Raw genomic sequence first — 20,965 nt, 5'->3', positions numbered from 1 at the left:
TTCTCTCATCCTGTAGCTTGATCACAAAGTGAATTATTTATATTTGCCCCTTTCTCTCCACCAACAATTGTGCCTTGCTCGCCACCGCACTAGTCAATTCTCGGCTTGACTATTGCAATAGTCTCCTAGCAAGCCCCTTACAAGCCAATATTCACGTCCTGCAACTAGCACAAAACAATGCGGTCTGAGCCATATAGGGACTGCCCAAATGTACACACATCTCAGAGGCCAGAAGGTCACTCCATTGTTTACCTGTTTGACATAGGATCACCCATAGGAATCCTGACTTTTTCCTTCAAATGTTGAAAAAATGCATGCCCTGTTTTATTGAAAGACTAAAATCCAAGGTTGGCGGTAGGAAGCTTTGCTCCTCCGCCTGCCCCACACTTACCCTACTAGGTTCAAACTGGTAGACTTTGGGGCACCTGCTTCAATGTCCAAGCTCCTCTGCAATGCAATCTTCTCACAGGGCATATACGTATGACAGAAAAACAGGCTCTTTTTAAAAAAATAAATAAAAACGTTTCTCTTCAACCTGAACCCTGACTAAACTTAGCCTTCTCCCTCCTCGCTGACCCCCTTGCTGATTCTTGCTCCCCCACATGTTTTGTTGTTTGTCTCTTGTCTCTCTGTGCGCTCTGAGGCCAAATAAATAAATGAACCAGGTGCTAACAAGAACAGAGGGTGGGAGCAGGTCTATCAAGACCAGATGTAAATACAGAAGAAAAAAGCACCTAAGGAGGAGAGATTGAGAGCTGGAGGAAGATCTAATCTAAAAGACTCCAGGGGAGAGAGGTGAGGAAACAGAAGCCTGGAGAGAAAGGATGCATAAGGATCCCCCAATCAAGCCTAGGGAGAGTTGCTCGTCACCCTTCTCTCCTGCCAAGCTCCCCTGTTTAACACACAGACACTGTGAAGAGCCACTTTCAATACCCACTGCCTTTATTCCTTGGTCACTGGAAAGCAGCGACTCCCTGAACGTTGACTGTCCTTGGGAAAAGACCAGGGGTATCCCCAATTGCATAAAAAAACATGGGCCGTCTACTGCACTTCCACGTACCGAATGTTCACAAGGCCTAGTAGGACTGCTTCTTCCTTTAGCTCATCATTGTTAATTCAGCTCAGTGTCTTGCTTTTGAACCCGTAGGTCCTTTAAGCAAGGTAACGCTAAATGGGATGTATGGTGATGCAGATTTTACTCTGACACCAATAATAAGGCCGACCCAGGAAGTTGGCAAAAACATAACTGTTCTAATTGCAATTATTTAAAACAGGGAGTACAACGGACATCAACAGATGTTCGCTCAAATCTCTCTCAAGACTTCTCAAAGCATTTCATAAAAAATTACATTTATATAGCAAACATTTTACATCACTGATGTCATAGTACATGGCAAAATAAGGAAACCTACTTGGAGATGTGGTTGGTTCTGCAGGGTTCTAGGTATACTTTCTATGGGGGATAGGATTGTGATTGGGTCTCTAAGGTCAGGTGGACAGCTATGCACACCCCTAGTGCAAGTCATCTACCGTGTCATAAAATACATGTTTCATTGGGTCTCAAACTATAGGGCTCTTCGCTATGTGACCCTCTATGATTGGCTAGCATGCTTGCACCCTTCTGGAATATTCCACTCGCTAGCAGCACACAAGCTGGTACCCCAGGTACTGGAGGTTCATACCTTCCCACCCAATTAGCCCATCATCCATCATCACGCCTGCTCTCTGCCATTCAAATTGTCTTTGAAGTCGGCCTTGCAAAGTATCACTGTGCCTGAAAGTAGAAGGGAGTGTGAGCATGGTCTTATGTTCAAGTCTCGGTGTAGCTTGCCCAAAGTCTATTTTCATCTTGACCATGTGACAGGAGACCGTGTTTGAACAGTATTAAATGAATACAACCTGGCGCTTCTAGTGTTTTTCCATTACACCTCAACAGGAGCTTGCCTTGCTTCTCAAGTTCATTGTATCTTCTTGAATAAATAACCAGTTTCTTGGCTGCTCCAACCCTTGATACCGGGCCAGACAAGCTTGGTTGAATCTTCCGTCATGGCCAGCTGTTATCTTCTACTGCGCCACACTTTCAGCCCTTCTTTTCATGGGGTCCTAGTTTGCTTAAAACACAACATGGAACATCCAGATTCTGTATATATATATGAAACCACCTGCAGTCTATTCACTGCATATAGCCAGCCTTACGATTACTTAGTCTACTTGAGTTACAGCATCTGTACAGTTATAAAGCGATTTGGATTTTCTTCAGTGCTCTTCGCATGTGCAATCTTCATTCCCGCACATGAAAAGTTACTCGACTCTTTACTTTGTCATCAGATTTTATAAGGTCTATATGCTTTCTTCTTCAGTATCTTCAGTATCTCTTCTGGGTGCGTCATTTCTGCTTCATGTGACATCGCCAGTCTACTCTTTCATTCATTTTCACACTTCTTCCGGAACCTCCTTTAAGAGACGGTCATTTTTCCTCGGGTACATCATATGGGGCTTTCTCAATGGATACCTTGTTTCGAGGTTTCTTCGCGGTATAGGGACCATTATTGGTGTCGTGCATATCGCATTTTCCGGCTTCCAACATATAGGCAAAATGGGGGCGGGACTTCCAGTAGAGGTATTTGGCTCCTCCTCTACACTTTGTTCCCTTATTCCCTCCCCTTTGCACTGTGGGTGCTTTGAAACACAATTTCTTGATGTATAAGCGCCTTACAAATGCACAAAAAATAAATAAAATATATATGAACAAAACCCACTGGTGGAAGAAAAGGAAATGGTAGATTTCTCCATCAAACCAGTGCACCTAAAACACCAAGGCTTCTGGGAGAATGGTAAGTCCCCGTACAATGAGAAACCATAGCGCCTTTGTGTTAAGACCTTATTTTGTGCACTGCATTCACTTCCCTGGAGGGCTATCTCTGGACCACTCAAGCCCCAAGAGATATTGGGCCTCATTACGAGTCAGGCGTTAAGGGGTTAACGGCGCCGTAAACGGTGCCGACCCTTAACGCCTGATTCCGAGGTCCCTTTGCGCCATGGTTAGTTTAACGGCTGCTTTTTGCAGGCGTTAAAATCCATGGCACTAAGGGACCATTTTGCTAATTACGCCACCGTAATTTACGGTGTTGTAATTAGCGCCTTCCCCACTCGCATTATGCCCTATGGGGCAAAAATGGGAATGGGGAAGGGTAAATGGGAAATGGGGATTTACCGCCCCACTCACCTTGGAATGGGGCGGTAAATCCGCCATCCACCATGGTGTAAACTTAGAGGCCGATTCATGTAATTCCTCTCAAAAGTGTCGCACGCGGCTGGCGCACAGCGTGCCCGTGCGAATGTCTGCGCCAGCCGCGTGCGATAAAACCAATTCCCGCGCACAGCGTATTCATGGATTCTCGCCTCCAAAAGCAGACGTGGCGCAGAGTGGCGCAGCGACCCTGCAGCAGCGCCAGTTACGCCCCCAAGTACGCCCTCGCGCAAGGAAAAGCCATCAAGATCGCAAAACCATCGCAAAGGGCTGCGCCAACACTGTACCAGTTTACCGGACTGGCAAAAGCGGGGAACGCGTATTACGGGTGTCGGGAACACGCGTGCGCGAGAAGATTCACACGCGATCGGGCCAGGGGGAGCATGTGCGTGTATTTCAGGGGTGTGCGAGAAGTCCTACACGCGAATGGCCTGGGTGCGTGTTTTCCAGGGGTGCGCGAGAAGTTCTACATGCGAATGGTCTGGGTGCGTGTATTCCAGGGGTGCGCGAGAAGTTCTACACGCGAATGGCCTGGGTGCGTGTATTTCAGGGGTGCGCGGGAAGTTCCACCCGCGATTGCCCTGGGCGCGTGTATTTCAGGGGTGCGCGGGAAGTTCCACACGCGATTGGCCTGGGCGCGTGTATTTCAGGGGTGCGCGGGAAGTTTCACACGCGATTGCCCTGGGCGCGTGTATTTCAGGGGTGCGCGGGAAGTTCCACACGAGATTGGGCTGCGTGCGTGTATTTCAGGGGTGGGCGGGAAGTTCCACACGCGATTGGGCTGGGCGCGTGTATTACAGGGGCTCACGGGTGGTTTCACACGTGATCGGGCCTGGGGGAGCGTGTGCGTGTATTTCAGGGGTGCGCGAGAAGTTCCACACGCGATTGGCCTGGGCGCGTGTATTGCAGGGGTGCACGGGAAGTTCCACACGCGAATGGCCTGGGTGTGTGTATTTCAGGGGTGCGCGGGAAGTTTCACACGCGATTGCCCTGGGCGCGTGTATTTCAGGGGTGCTCGGGAAGTTCCACACGCGATTGGGCTGCGTGCGTGTATTTCAGGGGTGCACGGGAAGTACCACATGCGATTGGGCTGGGCGCGTGTATTACAGGGGCTCGTGGGTGGTATCACACGCGATCGGGCCTGGGGGAGCGTGTGCATGTATTTCAGGGGTGCGCGAGAAGTTCCACACGCGATTGGCCTGGGCGCGTGTATTTCAGGGGTGCGCGGGAAGTTCCACACGCGAATGGCCTGGGTGCGTGTATTTCAGGGTTGCGCGAGAAGTTCCACACGCGATTGGCCTGGGCGTGTGTATTACAGGGGCTCGCGGGTGGTTTCACACGCGATTGGGCCTGGGGGAGCGTGTGCGTGTATTTCAGGGGTGCACGAGAAGTTCCACACGCGATTGGCCTGGGCGCATGTATTTCAGGGGTGCGCGGGAAGTTCCACACGCGATTGGGCTGCGTGCGTGTATTTCAGGGGTGCGCGGGAAGTTTCACACGCGATTGGGCTGCGTGCAGGTATTTCAGGGGTGCGCGGGAAGTTCCACACGCGAATGGCCTGGGTGCGTGTATTTCAGGGGTGCGCGAGAAGTTCCACACGCGATTGGCCTGGGCGCATGTATTACAGGGGCTCGCGGGTGGTTTCACACGCGATCGGGCCTGGGGGAGCGTGTGCGTGTATTTCAGGGGTGCGCGAGAAGTTCCACAAGCGATTGGCCTGGGCGCGTGTTTTTCAGTGGTGCGCGGGAAGTTCCACACGCGAATGGCCTGGGTGCGTGTATTTCAGGGGTGCGCGAGAAGTTCCACACGCGATTGGCCTGGGCGCGTGTATTTCAGGGGTGCGTGGGAAGTTCCACACGCGAATGGCCTGGGTGCGTGTATTTCAGGGGTGCGCGGGAAGTTTCACACGCGATTGCCCTGGGCGCGTGTATTTCAGGGGTGCGCGGGAAGTTTCACACGCGATTGGGCTGCGTGCGTGTATTTCAGGGGTGCGCGGGAAGTTTCACACGCGATTGGGCTGCGTGCGGGTATTTCAGGGGTGCGCGGGAAGTTCCACACGCGAATGGCCTGGGTGCGTGTATTTCAGGGGTGCGCGGGAAGTTTCACACGCGATTGGGCTGCGTGCGGGTATTTCAGGGGTGCGCGTGAAATTCCACACGCGATTGTGCTGCGTGCGGGTATTCCAGGGGTGCGCGGGATGTTTCACACGCGATTGGGCTGCGTGTGGGTATTTCAGGGGTGCGCGCGAAGTTTTACACGCGATCTGGCCTGGGGGAGCGTGTGCGTGTATTTCAGGGGTGCGCGAGAAGTTCCACACGCGATTGGCCTGGGCGCGTGTATTGCAGGGGTGCACGGGAAGTTCCACACGCGAATGGCCTGGGTGCGTGTATTTCAGGGGTGCGCAGGAAGTTTCACACGCGATTGCCCTGGGCGCGTGTATTTCAGGGGTGCTCGGGAAGTTCCACACGCGATTGGGCTGCGTGCGTGTATTTCAGGGGTGCACGGGAAGTACCACATGCGATTGGGCTGGGCGCGTGTATTACAGGGGCTCGCGGGTGGTATCACACGCGATCGGGCCTGGGGGAGCGTGTGCATGTATTTCAGGGGTGCGCGAGAAGTTCCACACGCGATTGGCCAGGGCGCGTGTATTTCAGGGGTGCGCGGGAAGTTCCACACGCGAATGGCCTGGGTGCGTGTATTTCAGGGTTGCGCGAGAAGTTCCACACGCGATTGGCCTGGGCGTGTGTATTACAGGGGCTCGCGGGTGGTTTCACACGCGATCGGGCCTGGGGGAGCGTGTGCGTGTATTTCAGGGGTGCACGAGAAGTTCCACACGCGATTGGCCTGGGCGCATGTATTTCAGGGGTGCGCGGGAAGTTCCACACGCGATTGGGCTGCGTGCGTGTATTTCAGGGGTGCGCGGGAAGTTTCACACGCGATTGGGCTGCGTGCAGGTATTTCAGGGGTGCGCGGGAAGTTCCACACGCGAATGGCCTGGGTGCGTGTATTTCAGGGGTGCGCGAGAAGTTCCACACGCGATTGGCCTGGGCGCATGTATTACAGGGGCTCGCGGGTGGTTTCACACGCGATCGGGCCTGGGGGAGCGTGTGCGTGTATTTCAGGGGTGCGCGAGAAGTTCCACAAGCGATTGGCCTGGGCGCGTGTTTTTCAGTGGTGCGCGGGAAGTTCCACACGCGAATGGCCTGGGTGCATGTATTTCAGGGGTGCGCGAGAAGTTCCACACGCGATTGGCCTGGGCGCGTGTATTTCAGGGGTGCGTGGGAAGTTCCACATGCGAATGGCCTGGGTGCGTGTATTTCAGGGGTGCGCGGGAAGTTTCACACGCGATTGCCCTGGGCGCGTGTATTTCAGGGGTGCGCGGGAAGTTTCACACGCGATTGGGCTGCGTGCGTGTATTTCAGGGGTGCGCGGGAAGTTTCACACGCGATTGGGCTGCGTGCGGGTATTTCAGGGGTGCGCGGGAAGTTCCACACGCGAATGGCCTGGGTGCGTGTATTTCAGGGGTGCGCGGGAAGTTTCACACGCGATTGGGCTGCGTGCGGGTATTTCAGGGGTGCACGTGAAATTCCGCACGCGATTGTGCTGCGTGCGGGTATTCCAGGGGTGCGCGGGACGTTTCACACGCGATTGGGCTGCGTGTGGGTATTTCAGGGGTGCGCGCGAAGTTTTACACGCGATCTGGCCTGGGGGAGCGTGTGCGTGTATACCAGGGGTGCGCTGAAAGTTTTACACGCGATTTCAGCAGGGTACGTGTATTTCAGGGGTGCCGGGGAGTCCTACATGTGATTTGCCAGTGTGGGTCCTCCCAGGTGTTCCCTGTACACCCTCCACGGCCCCTGCAGACAGCCCACACCACAGGGGTCTACCCTGCATCCCTGGTCATGTCCCGCAGGCAGCCCACCCAACATGGGCATGCCCCCCAGCAAAGGCACATGTCTCCTTGCACTAATGATCACCAACTCATGTCCCCTTGCACCCCCACCCCCAGAATTGCAGGGCACCTGCCAGCAGGCCCCCACCCATGTCCAACTCATGTTCCCCACCACCCCCACCCCCCAGCACTGTGGGGCACCTGCCAGCAGGCCCCCACCCATGTCCAACTCATGTTCCCCACCCCCCTACCCCCCAGCAGTGCAGGGGCACCCTCCACCAGGCCCTCGCCCATGTCCCATCCATGCCCCCTGCACCTGGGTCCCAACAATCCTCAATCATGTCCGTAATGGCCATCCTCCCCTGCCATAAGGCCCAATCAACTATCACATCCACCCACATAGCAAAGGCAATTACATGTTACACACCCAATGTAAATAATGCAAATGAACACATGTCTGTCACACACAATGGCTGCAAGTGAATGTTAAAACACCCAACATGACATGCATGAAAGCAATGAGATGATACGACACATTGAAGGATGAAAATAAAAATGTATTGAAAATCAACTTGAATGGAAATGAAATGAGAAAAACCACAAAGCAAAACAGCCAAAAGAAGATGAATGTCCATGAAAAAAATAAAAAAAATAAAAAAATCCATTGAAGAACTATTTACAAGATAATCCCGGGTCCATGAGCCCAACCAAATGAAACCTAACTATGACAAGTAACTAAAAACTGAACTATATACAAAAATGTGGCGCATTGTCCAATCGCAACCAAATAAAAAAAAAAATTAAAGGAAACCTAACACTAACTATATAACTATATACAAAGGCAGCGGGCTAGTCCGACGGCTCACTGGTTGTTGTCGTGGGCCAGGGCATCATCGAACTCCTGTTCAATGGCTTGGAGGCGGACATGTTCCCTGGCCCCGAGGTCCCGCAGGGATAATGCAGTGTCCAGCTCCAACTCCCTACGAAGACCCTCGCGGCACTCAGCCTGCCTTAGCGCCCTCCGCATGGAGTCCTCCGCCCTGACCATTGTGAGCCGTTCCTCCTCTGCCCGCTGCCGCTCCGCACCTATCTGCTGGCACAACCGCTCCCACACGGAAGCCACTCCCATTCCAGGGTTCTCCTGCCCTCCGGCCGATGCCTGCACCCCTGATGTTGATGGCCCTGAGCCATGATGCCTCCCACGTTGAGCCTGCTGCTGCCTCCGACGCAACTGCCTGTGCCAGGCTGATGGAAACCACCGACGCCGTCGTGCACGTGCCCTGCCCGATGATGCCGTCACATCCTCCATCTGCTGGGGTCCAGTTGCTGTGGTGTCCACCCCTGCTGGACCTCTGACTCCCGACTGTGGCAGGGATGGGATCCCCACCGAGCTGGCTGCATTGGTCAGGGCAGGTCCACAGGGGGCCCTGGTGGCATTTGGGCCGGAAGACGGCAAGGAGAACGACTGGCGTATAGTCTCCACAGAGGAGGAGAGGGCGGCCAGATTGGCCGACACATGCAGGAAACCCCCGAACATGGACGATCCCAATTGGGCCACGTCGGCACGGTGCTCTTCGTGATGACGTGCGTGCTCCTCCTGGGAAGCACGCACGGCATCACGAATCACAGCCGTGCGCATCGCGACCCCAATCAGGACCTTCTCCATACGGCCAGGGGTCCCCTCGTCCGCAGGTGGAGGGGAGTCAGATGACATGGACATCCCCTCTACCTGCGGACGGGCCTGGGACGGGGCATCCCTGCTGGTGCATGGTGGTGCACCCACAGGGTCAGGGACAGCGACATGCACAGGCCCCTCCACGGTGACCTGTGCTGCCTCCTGCCCCTGCCCCTGGACTGCACCACTTGCACCAGCAGGGATGCCCCCACCAGGCCCCATGTGCGCCTCAGTGGCGGCCTCCTCCTCCTCTGTGGAAACCACCAACCTGGATGGCTCCTCACCGTCTACCGCCGTAGCAGGCCCCTGTGGGGGCTCACCCACCCCTTCCGCTGCAGCCGTGGGGGCATCTCTGCCGCCTTGCTCCACAGCGCCGTCTCCGCCCTCTTCTTCACTAGCCGCTGCGTAGAGGGAGACATAGAACACAAGCATCAGGGTACTGTACAATGGTCCCCTAGACAGGAAGCAATAGCAGATGAGTGCCACTGTCAAAGTACACTTCCATCATGTCACTCCACAACACATGTGTCAGTCCAGGCAAAACACACACAGTGACAGTCATGGTGCATGCCATGGACATTTCCATACATGTCCAAAGGACTCTCGAAACATACAATGTAATGGTACTCACATGCATCATGGGTCATGCCTATCACATGCACACACTTCACCTCAGTCACATCCATCTGGCCCCGTACACCCCAATCACAGTGCATACAAGGATGACTAGGCTGCATCAGTGAATCTGTAAATTGTCACAGACATGTGTCATGCATCCATGGCATTCACAAGTCACAGACACGCAGGTCAGGCACACAGACATGGATACCATATATGTACCTGGCATCAGCACCCATCCCTCACCCCCACCCATGTCCAGGAACAGAGACTGCCATGCTCTCATGTGTGCAATCTGCATAGGGCTCCCCATGTCGCATTTAAACACATGCAACAACTGTGCAGTTCACACATTACTGGTCGCACATGCATTACCATGATGTCCCTGCACACATATATGCGTACATGACCTATGTCACACATGCAGGCAAGTATCAGACAACCAGCACACTGCAACATGCCCTGTCTCACACAGCAATGCTTGGCCACTTACCGCTCAACTCCAGACGGGTCTCCCTCTCAAGGACCTGGGCGTGGAGCGCTGGGTGTATGCGTTCCAGGACCCTCATCTGGATGGAACTCATGCGGCCCGGCCCCCCTCCACGAGGCGCCGGGCCTTTATGAGGGTCCTGGACCTCAAGTCCTCCCAGCGCTTCTTGACCTTCTGGATGGTGCGGGTTGCCACCCCCTCCGCGTTGATGGCAACCACACAGTCGGCCCAGATCCTCTCCCGTCCTTCCTTGTTGGCGCGGGACGATCCGAAGAGGGCATCATACTGCCCTAGGACTTGCTCCACCAGGACACCAACTTCGGTGGCAGTGAAGCTGGTGCCCCTCTGCCCCTCTGGCCGGGGGTTGCCACTGGTGCCAGATGTTGATGTGCCCGACATGGCAACCCCAGGGGCAGGAGTGGGTGGGCAACTGGGTCCTGGGGCTGGGCTGTGGAGTGATGTTATCCGAGTCGGAAGTCTTCTGTTCCAGCAGGGGTGGACACAGCAACTGGACCCCTGCAGATGGCTGATGTGCAGGCACCAAATGGCAGGGCACGGTGGCAGCAGGCAGGCAGGCAGGCAGCAGCAGATGGCACGTGGGAGGCTGCTCGGGGCACTGGGGGGCAGTGATTCGGCCTTCTGGGCAGGAGCGTGGTCATATGTGTGTTTTCGCGTGGCCAGCTTGATACGGAGTGATTTGGCACGTGAAAATCCTGCACGTCAGCGTGAAATTCGAGGAAAGGGCCTTAGCGCGTAAGCGCGTCAGCACGCGTACGCGATTTCATTGGACCAAAGGCCCTTACAGCGTAAGCGCGTCTGTGGCGTTTTGCGCACGGGCATTGCCCTGGCAGGGCTTGGAGATCCCGCGTGCCTTTACACTGCTCTGTACGTGTGAAAACACCCGCGAGCCCCTTAAATACACGCGCCCAGGCCAATCGCGTGTGAGAAACTTCTCGTGCACCCCTGAAATACACGTGCCCAGGCCAATCGCGTGTGGAACTTCACACGCACCCCTGGAATACACGTACCCTGCTCCCCCAGGCCCAATCGCGTGTGATAACACCCGCGAGCCCCTGAAATACACGCGCCCTGGCCAATCGCGTGTGAGAAGCTTCTCGCGCACCCCTGAAATACACGCACATGCTCCCCCAGGCCCGATCGCGTGTGGGCCTTCTCGCGCGTGTAGGACTTTGGCACACATTTTTTTCCTGCGCAGGGACGCTACAGCCTGCTTTCGTGTGGCGGACATGTATGGGCCTGTGCGCGTCTTTGGCCGTGCGCTGTTTTTCCCTATTCGATTCCATGAATACGTGTTGTAGGCGAGCGTGTGGGCGTTCTGCGCACTTGCCTCCTGTACTTCCCCCGTGACGCCCACATTTTCACGAGTTGTTCCCCATTCTGCGTGTCACGCCCCGTGTTATGCCTACTTTTGTTATGTGCGCCGCGCTATGTGCGAATTCGCTGTGGCCTTATCGCACGGCGTTCGATGACCTGTGCGCCAGCGTGCGCCGCGCACTTTTTCAGCGCACATCCCACATTTCGCGCGTGCACGGACTTTCATGAATAGATGTGCGATGTTTTCTGTGCGATAATCGCACTTGCACTGCGATAATCGCACTTGCACTGCGATTTTCCCTATTTCACTGCGAATCGCACGTTTTCGCACGCGTGCGCCGTTTTTTCGGCGCACGTTGATTCCATGAATCGGCCTGTTAGTTTACACCATGGTGGTAAGGGTACGACCCAGGCGGTAACTTACCGCCTGGGTCGTAATGAGGCCCATTGTGAATTTTGTATTTTCCCCAAATTTAGTTGGAGAGCACCAGGATATTCTGACAATTTCCATTTGCACTCTATGCTTCCCTGCTTGTTTTTTTGCCACTGTACTGTAATAAGTGCCCAAATAAGTCACATTACGTTTATGTACTTAGGTATGTCTGATGTATTACTCCCCATCACCTATGTGACACTAATGATTGTAATGTTTGACTTATCACTCACTGGTGAATCTATATTTTCATATATGTAACTCTATATACTGATCTATGAAGAATGTCTTTTTATGTACATATACATTAATATTTGGCACTAGGAAAATTATTGTAAGATATTGTTACAAAATCAACACCCCACCCTTGTCAGGAGGGGATGGGAACCTCACTCAGCCTGTGGTGGGAGGACTACCGGGGGGACTCCAGAGCCAGTCCTGCCACAGAGGAGAAAGGTGGCAGTTTAAAGGGCCCAGTTCCTGTCCCCCCAAGTGCCTGTTCATTTTGAGCAGCAACCCCTTGCACACCCAATGCCTCTAGAACAAAATGCTTGCCACATTGTCCATCCCCTTTTCAGACCCAGAATGTATCACCCATCATGCTGTGAGGAAAGACAGCAGCCCACCAGCGCCCTATGCTAACCGTGTCACAATGCAAAAGCCCTGAAGTAGCATCCAGAGAGAGACAGACAACAGAGAGAGAGCGGCAGAGCACTCACAGAGAATGACACCCACTACTTCCTAGCACCAGCGTGTGCTGCAGCAAGATCAATGCAGAACCCCTAGACAACTAGGTACATCAAAAAGAGCCACACAACCGAAAGGGTACTTAACTTACCTTGGGGGAAGCCTCCCACAGGCCCCCTATCACAAATTGGGCCACCATTATGATTTCACGGCAGACCTACATCGAGAAAAGGGGCAGGGCTTAATCTGCTACTTAACATCTGTAGTGTTTGGAAGCAGGAAGGACAGGGCCAGATTGGCCAAGGCAAGTGATCCAATGGCAGGAGGAGGGGGAGCATAAAGAGGGCAACAGAAATTCCACATAAAAAGAGAGACACATAATTGAAGGATACGTGGCACGAAAAGCAAGAGAGGATCAAACAGCGCCCAGAGAGGAATGCCAGAGAAGTGAGATCTGCATCATCCTGAGGTACGGATGGCCAGATAAGACACAGCCAAGTACCTCATATTCATGTTGGCAAAATATCAGGCAGAAACATTTGGTCTGATACCGTAGAAGCCACTAATGCCTTAAGGATTAAAGCACTTGTACAACAAGTGCAGGTTGAAATCCCTCACTCTGTCAACTAGAAGAGCTGTAGTAGACTGTAAGTATAGAGTCACAGACGGCGATAAGCAAGAAGTTGGACATCGTGCCTCATTGCAAGGCTTATTAAAAGGGCCTATCAAGTCAAGCTATAAATAGGATTAGGCTTTGACCAAATAAGTAATGGAAAGGGGTATGTCATATCACTATTCTTTATAGGAAAAAAGAGTTGAACCCGTTCCACACCCAATTCAAGGGTGGAGACTATAGATTGCATGGCTCTCAGCGGCATAGAGCGGAATGTACCTGCCATTAGAAAGAGACAGGAAGCTTGCATGTCACCCTAGTACATATAAGAGTATAGATGTTTTTAGAAGGTTTACAAGCGCCCAAAGAAGTTCCACAAGTTGAGTCTAACAATAGAGGAATGAAACATATTGGGCATACTAAGGGATTATAGATCTGTAAAAGGATCTATAGAGTAGTTGAAAGTTTTGCACACTTGGACGTATTCAGCATGGTGACACTTTGGCACATTGCACTTTACATTGGTTTTACTATATGCGTTTGAAATGTTCTGTTGTATATAATTGTGGCTTGTTTATATGTAAGTATACCTTCATGATGAACCAAAGGGTGAGAAAGGTTTTTATCAATTATTATATTTTGAATTTAAGGAAAATTCTGAAAATAATACGATGGTTTAACTCTACCTATACTAGGAGTTCAGGTTGGTTCTGTGTTTATAGGAGGAAGTAGGACTTTGTGGGTTGTTTGGGCGAGGTCGTGGGAGGAGGACATGGTAGCCCGAGAGACCTGCTGGAGGAAGGATGGCATATTGGAGCATGGATCCGATTTTTGTAAATAGTGAGGTTTTGGATGGTGAGAGAAAGTGGTACTGTTTGGTGAGTGTGCATGAAAGACTGGTCAGTGTGCTTAGGAGAGGGAGTGTAAGAAGTTTTTTTTTTTACATTTATTTTTTTATTTGATGGTTTTTGTTTACGTCAAACCTTAAATAAATAAGAGCATTAACAAACATATCATACATCAGTAAAAATGAAATGTAAATTGATAACATTATATATGAAAAAGAAACTTACAATACCGTATGATGGCTAAAATCGATGAAATGTGTTCTCGCAACATAATACGAGACCATGAACACGAGGAAACAATAAAACTTGTGCTATTATCAAATGATGAAAAGAGATATGATCTTGCGTCATGCTCTGCGTTCAACACATACATGAACAAGTGATTCCACATAGACAGCACTCGGACAGAAACGACATATCCAAACTTCCCTGATCATTCCTGCGCTAGCTCCAATGGCCTCATGTGTCTGATGATTAAACCGAAAATATATGAAATACCTACTAATATGTTTTACAGGAAACGTCCTAATGTTTAGTGGGGCAATGAATGACATTGGTAGATAGTTTACATAATTAGTGAAAACTTTTAAAATGTAAAATTTCCTATACCAAAGTATAAATATAATGTGGGATGAAGTAGTTGTAGTGTGGAGGAGGGAGAGAATTGCAGAGGTGGGAGTAGTTGTGTGGAAGAGGGAGTAGTAGTGTAGAGCAGGGATCAATAGTGTGGAGGAGAGGGTGGTAATGTAGAGGAGGGAGCAGTAGAGTAGAGAGGGAAATAACATGAACGGGTGGAGGTGAGAGAATGACGGAGTTGATAACAAAGGAGCGACAGGATGTAGGTTAGGAGAGGGTGGAGTTGATGTGAGGATCGAAGTAGAGGGTAGATGAGGAAGAGCAGTACCCACTATATGAGGTAGGAGCCTGTATGTTGTGTGGAGGGTGGGTTTGACAACCTGTCCCGCACTTAGAGGCTTGAATCCGGCATTAAGTGCGTTATTTAAAAAACAATGGGCCTCATTACACGGTAGGCGGTAACCATGGCGCTAATAGCGCCATGGTTGCCGCTGGTATTTTACCGTGTCCACCTTGGTGAATGGCGGAATTACCGCCCTACTCCAAGGTGAGCGGGGGCGGTAATTCCCCATTCACCAAGGCACTTCCCCATTCCCATTTTTGCCCCCATAGGGCATAATGGGAATGGGGAAGGAGCTAATTACGGTACCGCAAATTGCGGTACCGTAATTAGCTGTGGAGGGTTTTGACCCATGTGGAATCATTAGACTGGGTAAATGTGGGGATTAAGCTGTCGCTGCCCATCTTTTTACCCCAGAACAAAAATAAATCATTGGAGTGGGTAAAGATGGGGATGCGCTGTCGCCGCCCATCATTCCATCCCAGAATCCAGGAGAGCTGCGCAGTTGTGCGCACACCAAAATGGGTTGCCAAAGGAAAAACAGTAGCGCCGGTTAGCTCAAAACAGCGCTTCAAAAACCACCCTGGTTTCCCTGAATGCAAGCTTCAAATGCCCATTTTAAACATTGCACATATGCAAAATGTTCACTGAACACCAGCAGACATTTGGCAGAAGGAAATTTTGTGTGCATACTAAATCTGGGAAGATGAAGAGCCCAAAACAATGTTTATAACAAGACAGGCTGAGCTGTGGATTTCAGCAGTTTAAGTAAATGTGGACTGAAAGACACTAAAAATCTAAATGTTTAAAAGAAATGAGTGACCTATTTCTGAGTGTCACATAGGTTGCAATTGTTTAAATGTCATAGTTTTAAACTTAGAATCAGCATTCTAGCTGCATATGTAAAATTGTTAGTTGTATTTGAATGCAGAAAACTGGGGAACAGAAATGACATGTAGCTAAAAACTGGCTTAAAGAGATTCCAATTTTGCCTGGCTACTACCCCCCATCAGGAGTGAAACTTGAGTCACAGCTGTATTCCCAGGCCTATCTGCCTTTTGCTGGCCACACTAAGGATATGCCATCTCTCTGATAATTGAATTAAGGGGAGCCCCCACAGAATACCTGAGCTCTGAACAAAGCCCTGTCCTGACTCAGGCAAATGTTTTATTGGCGGGAGTCGTAAATGGAGCTTCCTCCTGGAAGGAAAGGGGAGGGGCACTGCCTGTGAGAGCAAACTGGCTTGGCAGAACTGGAAAAACCAGAAATTCAACCTTGTGCTGGGGGAAACCACACCCCTTTGGGGTCAGAACCTAACTCTAAAAAGATTGATCATTCATAGAGCGGACTTGTGAAAATTATTTAAATGATACCATAATTCTTGTGATTTTTCTGCCCACATTTTAAGACGTGTTAGGACCCGGTGGTATGTTCAGGGGGGTTTTAGCGGAAAAGAGGATATTACTCTAAATGTATGCATGTTAAAAATCTGACACTTCATCAATTAATGTCCATACTCCTTGCGCACATGTGTGTAAATTTGGGTTAATGTCCGACATTGCAAAATCAGTTAAAAAGTGAAATATGTGCCATTTCTGCCATTTCTGAATGCAAGCCCCCAGGAAGAGCAGAGTTTGAACAGGGGATACCTCCTGTGATATGTGAGGGGTGCATGTAATTTTAAACAAATGTGTACCTGTACAAATATGTCTTTTTTTATCAAATATAGATTATGTGCAATTTGACAGGGGAGTGTCCTCTCTGCAAGCCATAAAATGACATCGCTCTGACTCACAGTTCATTCCCCAATCATGGGAGAGGGGAGAATTGGGCCAATGGCAAGTGGAGAGGGGTAGGGTCTAGTGATGCTGCACACACACCCATTTTAAAAACAGATAAAAGCAGACAGACAGGACAGATAGGGACATTCATTTCCATCTGCTGCGGGACGCTCTGCCGGAAAATCCATACTCTACCTCCATCAACCTCCAGAGAGCTAACATAGAGACTTCAATCTATCCACCTTCAGAGACCCAGACCAGACCAGTAGAGCAGAGCTGACCCAGACCGCTGTTAGCAGAACCAGAGAGCTGAACCGGAGTCCAGTCCAAAACCTGACCAGATCCGTGGGGAGGCATATTTCTAAATATATTGTGAGTACATAGTAGAACTGTGCAGAACCAATCTCTTAGTTAAAGTAATATAATTCAATCTATTTTAATCTAACCAGAACTGTCTCCTAGAAGTTGTACCTTGTCATTTTGCAAAACTGTCACTTGTCACTTTGAACTTTAAAATTTCAAATCTGAAAAACGACCTTTACAAAATCGCTCATATCTCCGCGACCGTTTGTCTTAGAGACTTGCAGTAACTTTCATATGGAAGCTGAGATCCTAGGCTGTCCTAGGACCCCAAAACGATAGTGATAGTCCTTGTAATTCCTCTGTAATCACGCCCGGCGCACTCGCGAATATTACCGCGATTTGCAAATTTCTCCACGTGTAAAAATCTGCTGCTGCTTGCATTCCGTTGCAAAAATTCGTTTGCAACCTGACAACCATTATAGAGCATTGCTAAAGTGATCCTGAATTTATTCAAAGCATATACCACTCACCCTAAACCTCTAGAGGGAATTAAAAGCATTTTAGCATATTTTTTCACTTCATTGCCAGCACATGTTAAAGCATTTTGGGCCTGTGTTTAAAACTCCGATCTGTAGTCTAAGCTTGCTGGGGTGAACGGGATTACATTTGATTGCATTTCTGAGAACTGTGTGCCTTCCTTCCATTTCCTTGCATTGCATAAAGGGGGGAGGGGATTGCCAGAGAAAAGTGATTACATTGTTTTGTTGAAATCATATTGAGTATTTTCTGTATTGCATTTTCATTCAACCTTACATCCATCTGAACTTATATAAAGCATTCTCCACCACCTTCTTCTTCTGTTCCTATTCACAAGTGTGCTAGTGCCAGATTCTCCGTTGTTAATCTTTATCATATCAGATTAAGTGTGATATCCAATTATTAATTTATTATCAAAGTGTGATATATCTATACATTGTTTAATTTTTTTCAAATAAATCTTTTAAATTTGCAAAACAAACCTACTTCTTGGCTCAGTGGGGTCAGGGGGATTCTAAGAGAGGGGTGTTATATAGGGGTAGTCATCCAGAACGCATGAACTGGACATAAAGATATATCAATAAGGGTTTCCATTCAGTATCCCAGACTAGGCATTGACTTAGCTGTAGTGTTGAATTGAATCCTCTTACAAATTGGGGGCTCGTGCCGGACGTTTGGGTTAGATCTACCATTTGTGCAGATTAATACAGCGTGCCAGCTGACCAGATACACATATCCGGTCGGATCACCACGCTGTGTTACGCTGTAAAGCACTCCTCAAAGGAACGCTCTTAGGAAAAGGTCTGTTTTGCAAAAATAAAATACAAACTTCTGTAAGTCAGGACAGAGACCAATCTCTAGAATGACGACCTTAGTAGACATGAAAATAGCCAGAGAGCACTTCTTACATAAGTTATTTGTGAGAGGTGAGTGGACTCACCAGGACCAAACAGTCTGGTTGCAGGCCATCACGCAACAGGTCACGGAAACAGGGTCAGATATATGGAGAGATCAGGGTCCCTTACATGTGGACCTGAGTGAACTATATATATCCTCTAAGGCCAAGGATGAGCACAACAAGATTGCCAGGGTAGCGGCATATTTATATTTACATATGGGAGCCATGCAGGACAAATGTGCTGAAGGCCAAGATTTGGCGAGTAGGCAACTGCTGGCATTACAGAAGGCCCAATCTGATCTGGACTCTTCTGAGCAGAGGCTGCAGAGGAGCCAGGAGTCAGAAAATGATAGTAGGCAGTATATCATTAAAATAAAAGAGGACATGGATATACTGCAACAGGAAAAGGCTGACCAGGATACCAGATTTCTGGCCTTGCAGAAGGAGTACCAAGAAGGTTTGGACTCCCTACTGCAGAGCCAGAAAAAGCTGGAGCAACAGTTAGATTTCAATAGGGTATGTGCTGAGCAGGTAGTCACCCTGCAAAGCCACCTAGATAGGGAGAAGGCAGAGAGCAATAAACTGATTCTGAAAGACCTGGATACCCAGGCAGAGTTTGATCAGGAGCGCCAGAAAGCTGGTGCCTTCCAACGGCAGAGGGACGACCTGGCAGCACAGATGCAGGCTCTCAGTCAGGAAAGAGACACTTTAGGCCAGGAAGTCTGCCACTTAAAAAAAGGAAATTGAAGAAAATCACCTGGCCCTCCAGGGGCTGGGTGACCTCCAAAAAGAAAACCAGAACTTGGTAGAGCACACCAGGAGGGTGGAAGAGGCTCTGGCAAGAAAGGAGCAGGCCAGTAGGGATGGGACTCAGGAGGTAAACCTCCTGCAGCAAAGACTGGCCCAGTTCTCCAGGACCAACCAGGAAGCACAGAGGGAAAATGAGGCCCTCTGTCAACACAATGATAGGCTCCAACAACAGGTAGCGATGCAGGAGAGACTGATAGAGTCTAGTAAGGCCTTAACTGAGGAACTGAAGGCACAAATGCAGGCTCTTGCATTGCAACAGGGAGAAGGGGCGGATGGAAACCAGGTTCGCTGGGAAAGGGAAACTCCTGAGCATAACCTCAGGAGCCCTAGTACCAGAGGCCTTTATCTCTCTCAGTCCCTGGACTCTGCCACCCCCATGTCCCCTGGCGCACATGAGCACAGAGCCACAGGGATGGCAGATTACTATCCAGCCAGAAGCATGGGGCTCATAGGCCAGTACCACCCAGGAATGGAGGGGCGGGCATCCGGGTATGGGCACCCAAGCACAGTGCAATTTGATGGGGAACCCCAGGTGAGTAGGCCCATTAAGGGCATCCTGAAAACCTCTGTCCAGTTAGGTCAGTGGGGGGGGTACCCATCAAATCCTGGCAGCAAGGAGGGATCTGAAGACTCTTCTGAGCACCACAGGAAACAGGAGACCAGGTCCCCACATTCTGCCAGCCATTCCCAGGCTTGCAGAATCCGGGAAAACCTGGAAGATCTGACGGGAACCTCTGGGAGCAGTGCCTCTGAGTCAGAAGATGAATGGACCAGGGTTACCCGAACCAAAAGGGCTAGTAAGGCAAAAAGGGCCTTGCTTAAGGACCCCTTAAAGCAGATTAAGGCGATCAGGAGCGTCATCACGCCTTACCATAAGAACGCTAAGTATTCTGTTTGGGAGCACTTAGAGTTGTTTGAGCAAATGATGGAGACTTTCCATTTGAAGGACAGCCAAAGCTGTATTCAATATGTAAAGTGGACCTTCTCCCCGGAATACTCCAGTTTCTTTGCGGGGCTGGAGGACCAAAATCATTTAAGATGGTCCACCTATAAGGCGGCCATCTTGAAACATTTTTCTGTTCACAGAAATCCTCAAGAGGCTCGCATGGCAGCCTACAATTTGCAATGTGGGGAGGATCAGGCCCCACAAGAATTTGTGCAAGAACTGAAACGTGCTTTTGCGCAGACCACCAGAAGGGTGCGCACAGACAGTAGAGAATTCATTAATACATTTTTTCATGCCTTGCCCAAATACATAATGACCCAGCTCGTGAGGGATTTTCACGAGAAAAGATCTTTAGAGTGGGTCATTGAACAGGCTACCCGGATCTATGAGGTGCAGAAACCGGTAGATAGCAAAAGTAATGCCCAGAAAAACCCCAAAGTCAGCAGCACCCCTGCTGCTGCCAAGGTGGCAGAGGTAAAGGTCACCCCCGTTTTAGATTTGGAGATGGGGGGGCCTAAAAACCTACCTGCACCTAATAATGCTAGGCCCAGAAGGTCCTCGGGCATGTCACAGACAAGGAGCCAGGGAGGCAGCCCCACAAATGGGGTCCCTCGCTCTCCTGATTATGTAAGTCCCCGTTACAAGGGAAATCGACCCATCCTGGGTTATGTGTGGACTCCTCCAGCCCAAGGGGGGGGATCCAGCCAAGCACCTAACCCAGGGAACTTCCCTCCTAACTTCCCACAGGAGGGCAGAAATTCTCCAAATCCTGGGCAGAACTTTTTCCCCAGGTATCCACCCAACTTTCAGCCCCAAAACCATCCATCCTTCTTTCCCCAATTCCCTGAGCCCAGACCACTGAATCCGGGAGAGGGGAGGCCAAGGGTGGAGGGGTACCCAAATCTTCCCAACCCGGGGTACTACCAGAGAAGG

This window comes from Ambystoma mexicanum, chromosome 8 (assembly GCF_040938575.1).
Source record: "Ambystoma mexicanum isolate Mex_15411 chromosome 8, UKY_AmexF1_1, whole genome shotgun sequence".
Taxonomy (NCBI): domain Eukaryota; kingdom Metazoa; phylum Chordata; class Amphibia; order Caudata; family Ambystomatidae; genus Ambystoma; species Ambystoma mexicanum.
Note: the sequence above shows the minus strand (reverse complement) of the source record.